The sequence below is a fragment of the Helianthus annuus genome, chromosome 10 (genome assembly GCF_002127325.2).
Source record: "Helianthus annuus cultivar XRQ/B chromosome 10, HanXRQr2.0-SUNRISE, whole genome shotgun sequence".
Taxonomy (NCBI): Eukaryota; Viridiplantae; Streptophyta; class Magnoliopsida; order Asterales; family Asteraceae; genus Helianthus; species Helianthus annuus.
In genome coordinates, this window is record NC_035442.2 from 166,876,099 (window position 1) to 166,885,501 (window position 9,403).

Below are 9,403 nucleotides of genomic sequence, written 5' to 3' on the forward strand. Positions count from 1 at the left end.
GGGGGGGGGGGGGTAAGTGCACGGTCCTCCACATCAAGGTTTGGTTTTAGCAAATGGAAGACATGTTTTATGAATATATATGTATCCCTAGAATATCGCTTTAACCTATATTTAAATTTTCGATATCGTCAAAATAAATATGTGATAACTGCAATCAACAAATATTATTAAAAAGCATAGCATAAATGCATAATGGTGAATTTAAGAATAATTTTGCTTACAATCTTGAACACATGGATCATATGATACATTACAAAACAAATAAAGACAACACATGATATAATATATAGTCATATGAATTAATGATGTCGGGCCTAGGGCATTGAAGTTTAATTAAGTGCATAACATGGGTTTAGTTAAAACTGTTATCCATGTATCAATATAATAATATATAGTTATAGTGTTAAGATTAAATATAAATAAATTTTAACATACAAAATACCCTTAACGTAAGAAGTGAATGAGGTATTTTTCTTTCTTTTTTTGCAATTTTTTTCCTTACTATTTAAGAATGATGTTTATTTGCAAAATGTAAAAAATAAAAAAAAATCGTGATTTTACAGTAGTAGAGTAATTATTGTAGGGTAATTGAAATTAATCTACATCGAGTAATAATCTACTAGTGTAAAATCACAATTTTTTTTTTAATTCAGCGACTAAAATACGTGTTTAATAAGATGATAAAAAATCTCTCCTTCACTTCTTACGTTAAGGTGTTTTGTATGTTAAGACTTATTTTACAATCACTTATCCTTATACGTAATATATTATATAGATCAGGGGCGGACCCAAGCCCAGCCCAAGGTGGGCGGGCGCACCTCGGGGAAAAAAAATTAGCACTAATTTCGTCGAAAATCCCGTCCGCACCCCTTGGAATTTTTCGTCCGCACCCCTTGGAAATTTTCGACCGCACCCCTTGAAATTTTTCGTCCGCACGCCTTAGGAAAAAAGTGTTATCACTTTATATTTTAAATTTTTTAGTAATCTCTTATAAAAAAAATACTACCTAAATTATATAACTTTTAATACTAACTAAACCCAAATACCCATACCTTTACCCACTTATAATTCCTAACTAGCTAGCCCAATAAGTCTTAGCCCATTAACCAAACCCAACAATATTTCAAACTATAATAAAATAATTAAAGCCCAAAACCTTTAGAAATTCTCTCCTGCTCTCTCTCTCTTGCGTCCCTGCATTGCCAACGAACAACATCACCCAACGACAACAGTCCAGCAGTCGGCGACCAACGTAATCAGCCACCATACCACCGTCGTTCGACACCAAATCTAACCGGAATCCGAACACGGGTAAGTTTCTTTGTTATTTTGATGATTTTGGTTGATATTATAGGAGAAAAAGGGTAATAAAGTTGTTAAATAGGTTTGAAATTTTGTGTGTTTTGACGTTGTTTATGGCTGTTTAGATGATTTTTAGGGTGATTATGTTGTTTATATATTTTTAGGGTGATTACAACTTACGTTATGATTTCTAGGGCTTGAATAGTTGAAAATTAAAATTGAAATATTATGTTATGGAGCGATGAACTTATGTTATATAGAGAAAAAATTGTTTGAGAAATTAGCTTTAGATGATGTTTTGGATAGATTTCAAAAAATGAAAACCCGTAGGGCGTCGACATTTTAATTATGTTTGTAACAAGGTTTGACATGTTTTTGATGATTATATATATTTAGTTTGATGTTCGTTTGTTTTACATGACCTGATACGAACCGATTTTTTTACTTATATACCTAGGGGCCTAAAATTTTTTAAAAATGTTCCGCACCCCCATGGAAAAATTTATAGATCCGCCACTGATATAGATAAACCTTAAACCTTATTTATTTTGTAAATAAATATATATTTCAATGTTATTTGACTAATAAATTTCAAACAAACAATCCTAAAGATATACATGATTTATTGGAGGTTCCAATTTTAAGCATCAATGTAGTGTATAGGTATTTTAGTTTAGTTAACAAAATAAACTTTTTATAAGAAGTAAATTCACACATCCTCTTATTCTATGAATTAAACTTTCACAACTTGAATCCAACATCTTAAATGTTAACAAAATAAATAATAGCATTTATAACCTTATTATAAGGCTGGACGGTATAGGGACCGTCCAGCAACGTCGCCGTACCCTCTCTCCATTTCTTGTTCTCCGTCACTGTGCCTTCTTCGTTGCCATCGTCGGGGTTGAGACGCCTTGGACGGGCCTCCCCTCTCACACACATATATACATACAACATATACATATACATATACATATACATATACATATACATATACATATACATATACATATACATATACATATACATATACATATACATATACATATACATATACATATACATATATATTTTAGATCCATCCTTCATTTCCTTACCTCCATCCTCTTTGCCCCATCCTCATACCCAATCTACGTGGTGGGTCATCCTCTAAAAATGAACTATCACCATACCGCATAGCCTAATGCCATAAAAGAGCATACTTAACAAACTCATTTATTACCCATTACTTAAGTCTATAAACTGTATAAATTTTACACGAAATAAATATGAATTTAAATGCATTTCACTATTACACGATGTTGTGTTTTATTAAAATGTCTTGGAATGTGCGTGTTACATGCTATCCAAACTTTAGTATAGTTATTATCAATGGTTTAGATTAGGGATGAGTATTTTGTATTGAATACCAGTATCATACTGATATGGTGTTCGATACCTATTTTTCCATAAATTTGTTATTGATATATTCGGTTGCGCTATCGATACTATACCGATACCATATAGAGATGAACCTTTTTGTAACGAGTATGGCATCATACTCAATCGATACTATGTAGGAGCCGTTCGCGTATTAAATAAAATAAAACAATTTTATTATTCAATTATAATACAGAAATAAAGAAAGCTAAAAAAACAGTACAGTTACAACTCAAATAATCAAATTACAAGAATGAAAGAAGAAACAGAAATTCAGTTGGCTGAGGGTCGTGTTTAACACAAGGCCATTAAAAAGAATTCCGTGTCTCCCAAGAGAACTCGTTTTGTTTCGTAGGGTACAACAGTCGGAGCAGTAGTACTGTCGGAGCTGGCTCAAGGACCCGAAGAATACCTTGAAAGAAACACGAAAAAGATCAGAAATATGTAGAGGGAAGTTTGCATAAGTTGCTGGTGTTGCTTGTGTCTTCTGCAGTGGATGACACAAGCAAAACGAATTAAATGAGTGAATTAAATTGCATTGAACGTCTTCAATGCACTTTAATTCGTCATTTAATTCTCAGTCAAAACCGTTGACTCGTTCGTTTCAAATGCTGAAATGAAACAGATCTGTCATTAAAGTCTGGAAGGCGGCTTGCGGCTTGCGGCGTGCGAGCGTGCAAAGTGCCCCATCAAAATGCTACATTACACCCATCGCCCACGCCACGCGAGCGAGTGCGAGCTAGGGTGCTCACCCTTCGCGAGTACACTAGTGTGTGCTTCCATGAAACATTAAGGATGTAGTGTTTCCAATTAAATACCCTTTTAAGTTTCATCTCTCCTCCTTTGTGGGACAATGTGTCATTTTCCCATTATTTCAGCATTCAATGTTTCAAACACCAAACTTTGAGTATCGATATCTCATTCATCTTAGCTTCGTTTTGGATGCCGTTTAGTTCGTTACGAAACTCTTCCAACATAGAACACAAACCCACAAATAAATATATAAAATCTCATTCGTTTCTTATATTTATTTCTAGTCCAAAAATAGGAAAAATGCATTTTCTATATTTGTGTAAAATCACATTTTCACAAAATTTCCAACATACTATACCGATAGATTCGGTACCGACTTTTTCATAAATTCAATATGAGTATTTTTGGTACCGGTACGGTACTGATCTCATCTTTAATCGAGATAGATACAATTTAATATTTTTGGTATTGGTACGACACTAATCTCATCTCTAACGATACAGTTTATCAAATAACACATGATCTTGATCTTGTTGGTTTTGTATTAATACAAGTGAGTTATGTATGTACTTCAACGATTAACATGACAACTATGTGACGACATAAATTATAAGAGTTATCTAAGAACACATAACAACTATGTGACGACATAAACTATAAGAGTTATCTAGGAACAAATTACCCTCATCGAGTAAAATGAAGGGTTTGTCTAATAGAATTATCTGGATTCCTATTAACACAAATGTTATTGATCTATTTGTTACATAATATCCAGATTGAGTACGAGAAATATATTGATTCCTATTAACACAAATATTATGAATCTACTTGTTTACGAAATACTATGTAATCATGTAACAATGTAACATGTTATTTTTTTAAACAAAAAATTATAACAATATAATACTCAAGATAAAGAGAATAAAATATTCATTTATGTTGTAAAACTTTTAAAATATTATTAACGTATAAAAAGATTATAACTGTTTGAATAACATGGTGAAGTTAATTTAAAAGTCAACAATTGTGACTACTCATTTTTTTTACTTTTAGTATTTGTTTTTTATTACCTTATTGTAATATTATTGTACTACTTAATCTCAACCATTTCATTGCTAGATCAATGCTCCATATTCCTTCCTATCGTTAGTACATTTTTTTTTCACTTTGTACTTTATCGAGCCCCTATATGTCTATATTATATTATAATTAATACATATAAGGAGAACAAAAATATAATTTTACATAGTTTTAAGTTTCTAAGTAGTTAGGGGGTAAGGAGTGGGGGGCGGCAAATGGTTTTCACCGAATCGGCAATGGGTGGCAAACCAATGCCAACCCATTTGCCACATGCATGTTTGACGAAATTGTTGTGAAATCGGTGAGCCAACACCGATGCGGCAAAGGGAGGAAGAAGAGAGAGAGGGGGTGTGGGGTGGGGTCCATTCCAATCTCAACCAATCACATCTTTTTTCATTAAAAAGTTTACCACTCCACCAAATGTTTAAACCATTGCCAACACTTTTCAGTAAAGTTTAAACACTTTTAACTGATTGACATGGCGCGCTCTGATTGGTCGGTTTTTTGGTTTGCCACTCCAAAGTGTTTAACCACTCCTTACACCCTTATAACTTTTAAAACATATAATACAATCTCAAAATTAATTGTCCCTCACGATTTTTAAACACCCATGATTTTTTATACATTAATATTTAAAAAAATACACCTAAAAAGCTTTATGTTCTCTTTAATTTAAGTATAGTATTGACATAGTTTTTTTTTCCTTACAAGAGTAAATTACAATTTTTGTCCTTTATCTATAACCATTTTGCTGGCGGTGTCCTTTGATGCAAAACTTGACGAGTTTTGTACTTAATATTTCAAAATCTTGCACGGTATATCCTTTGAGCCTAACCTAGTTAACTTTTTTGGTTAAGTATGGTCACCCAAGAGTATTTTAATCTTTTTACCCCATTTATTCAATATCATTTATAGAAAAATAAAAAATTAAAATATTGTTATTATACACACACACACACATATATATATATATATATATGTAAGTATGTATCTGAAATCAACAACTACCTATCACCACCACCCTCCACCACCATCACCACCACCACCCTTGATCTCTATAACCAAAAAAAAATATGCAACAAATCCTCCAATTTTCCAAAACCCCCTTCAAACAATCACCCACAATGTCAAAACAGACCTACAAAGTATACTTTCATTCTTTTCCTCTTCTCATGCGCTCCTCTACTAAACCATCCTCTTTTTTTAGGAGGGAAGGGTTCCTCAGATTGGGCCTTAAAGATAAAGATTCCTTCCTCGGAATCAGCTAAGTAGCCTGAGAGGGTTGGCTGGGATGAGGTTCCTTCATTCTTTGGGGAACTAGGTTATTGACGAGAAGCGTCAGATGTACCTTGCTCACTCATACTGTAAACTAACAAATTGTCAAATAACACAAAATAATAATGTATATATTTACACAGAATCACATAAGTTATTTCCTAACACAATTGGTTAAAATTTAGGTATCAACAGAACACCTAAACGGCTTAAACCAGTGGCTTTGGCTCTGATACCACCTTTCTGTCACAGCCCTGACCCCTACCCCAAAAGCGGAAGCCGCGAGCCAGTCAAGTGGTATCGATGTTTATTGATTTGGCAGCGGAATTTAAACATCAGGACCATAGTTAGAAAATATTTACCAGAGTTTCAAAACACCAAACTTTTATAATAAATATATAGGATAAACTCCAAGTTTCATTCACAATACATTTATAGGGATAAACACTAATTATTGAAAACATAAATTCCTTTTTATTTAGGTAACTGTTATAGCCACTTCTTTAAGCTTTCAGTGTTCCCCTGCTGGTTTCTATTAGCTTCACATTAAGTTACTTGAAACGTGTTTTAAAAATATTTTGTCAGCAAGAAATATTGGCGAGTGCATCCCAGTTTAATCAAAACAAGCTTTTATAACTTTACAGTATTGAGAGCGATTACAATGTTTATATCTACCAATATACTCATTCAGTATTTGTCATGTTCACAGTTCCATGATTGTGGTCATGTTACTCATTGGCTAACCTGTCGTCTAATGGTAACGGATTACAAGTAATTTATACAAAACCCCACATACCAGCAGTAATTGTAGAATACATAGACTCAATCACTGCTGAGTATAATTGAAAACATTTGAGGTTTTGTAAAACAGTTTGGTAGGAAAAGAGAATGACTCACAAACGGTGAGAAAAGAGAATGGACTCACATTGTTGACTTAGGTAATACTATAGCTTCCTAAGGGTGTTCCTGATTATATCTATTAAAAATAAACAATGCACACGTGTTAGTAAGGTAACCCAAAGCACATTAGCCTTACAACACGAGACAAGACTCCAACGAACTGAGTCAGGCAGAGCCTTGACATGCGTTACGGAGCCCTAGATCAAACGGGTAGGGTAACGAATTAGTGATCGGGGGTAGCAATACTTACAACGAGGCAGAGCTTCGTGTTTTAGGGGGTATTATTCCCGCTAATTTCGCACTATAAGGGACAACAAGAAAGAAGTTATGAACGGTTTGAGACTAAGGCCTTCGGCCCCTTTATATAGGCTGAAATTGGGGCAGCTCGCGCCCCACGACCCATTCCTCTCTCTCCCTCGCGGCCCGCGAGGGACCTAGGCTAGGTCCTAGCCTTGGCGACTCAACACCGTAGATCTAACACGCACAGGGACACGTGGCACAAGGGGGTTCCACCAGCTGACACTCGGTCGCGCCCCGCGAAACACACGACCAAATAGGTCGCGGCCCACGAGCGGCCTATATTATTTGTTTTATTTGATTTTTAAGAATATTAAAGTTATACGGGTTCGTTTACGAGTATACAGGGTATAATAAGGTGTTTTAGGGTGTTTTCGAGGGTTGTTATATAGGGTTTTCACTTTTCACAAAATCAACAACTAGTCAATCAGAATGGGGGGTTTTGAAGAGGGTGTTGTGGGGTTTCTCAAATTTTAGATCCTTTGTGGTTTCGATTAGATTGGGGGATTTTGAATTGTTTCTTTTAGTGCATCTTCTTTTTCAGCCATGTTAGTTTTGAATGGTAATAGAGGTTGATCATGTGTCTGTGGTGTTAATGCAACATGTTTAGTATCATTTTATAGAGATAGGAAGTTGAGGGTTGGTCATGTTTGTTCATAGTGTTTCATAGGTGATCAAATTGAAGAGAGAGAGAGAGAGAGATGGAGAGGATAGTGAGAGATGGGAAATAAAATGATTTTAGTTGTCTATATATTTTTTGTTTTTATACACAACAGTCCTTACATGTATAAGTTATTTACAAAATAGTCCTTGAAAGATTAAATGACAAAAATACCCTCATGTGTCTTGCACATAAGCATATTTAACAAAAAAATTAACCGAGTTAGCGTTAAAGGACATAACGTGTAACATTTTGAAACATTAAGTACAAAAGTCATCAATTTTAAACACAAAGGACATCACTTGAAAACGGGTATAAAGATAAAGGACAAAATTTGAAACTCACTCTATATATATGTATATGATGTTTTCGTTCAAATGTTTCAACTACCAAGCGTTTGACCGTTTAACTTAAACACTAATTGTTTTTAGTGTTTATTATAGGCTTTCGCAAAAGCGGAAACCGGACGGACGACCAACTGACCAAGCACGTGAAGAACCGAACACTATTAAACTGCTAACACTTTGGAGAGGATTATGAAAAGGTTGAAGCATAATCAAGCACAACAAAGTTTTTGAGTTTAAAACTTTAATGCTTTTAAACTACAATTAAGTGTAATAGTATGTTATGTCGGGTCGTTTGGGTTATCAGTTAACCCAAACGTATAAGTTCAATGTTTAAAAAAAATAATTGGGACCAATCATCTGCATTTATTAAAATATTGTACAAACCTGGTTAGAGTGTTACACGATTCAACCGGCCTTTTTATTACCTTTCTTCGCTTTTGATTTCTTTTTTACTTCCACAGTCTCGCCACTATTACCCGATGTCTCGACTATATACTTTTTCGTTTTCTTGTTAGCCTTGGTTTTCTCCAGCTGACTTGTTTTCATTATCAAGACATAACTAATAAGCTCGATTATATTAATCGGGGAAGCGGTAGACGATTTTACCTACAGTTCCCGAAGTTACGCATATGATCTCGCTCTTTGGGACCACCTTCGCCAACTTTTTCTCACTATCACGTGTACTTGCCACTGTTTTATTTTTTAAAAGCCATGCATGTTTTATGGACAGCATATACACATACTTCTAAATGTAAAGAGCCAAGGTCACACATGTTACAAAATATAGATATGTTATCACATATATGCATGGATCTAGTGATCATGTAGTTTTTAGTATCTAGAAGACTAAAACAAAACAATTTCGTCGCTCATACTTAGATCATAAAACAAGTGTATTTTTAGGTGTTTATTTACTTGTTTTAAAAGTCTTACGAAAACATCCCAACACGAGATCACATAACTAGCATTTACACTTTTGTCTGCGCGGCACAGACCACGCACAAACATTGCCATATGCAGACTGTTTGTTTTTCCAAAGACGTTTTATTAAAAGAAAAATGTCTGCGCGAGATTTTCTTGGTGCAGACTTGGCCCAACTACTTTTAAAATCTTCTAAGGTTTGCAGATGGTTAAACACCACCACCCACCACCAACACCCACCGTCCACGTCGACCACCCACCACCACCGTGTGTACACCACCACCAGTTTATTTTAGAAGTTTACATATGTTAAAAAACAAACAATCTTTTCTAGATGTTTAGTCCACCTCTTCTTCTATATATGTCTACAGATTTGGTCCGAAGAGTCCAGACATTTTACCTTTTGTAAACAAACTGCACCTATCTTTTTATCATGTTTAGAGATAGT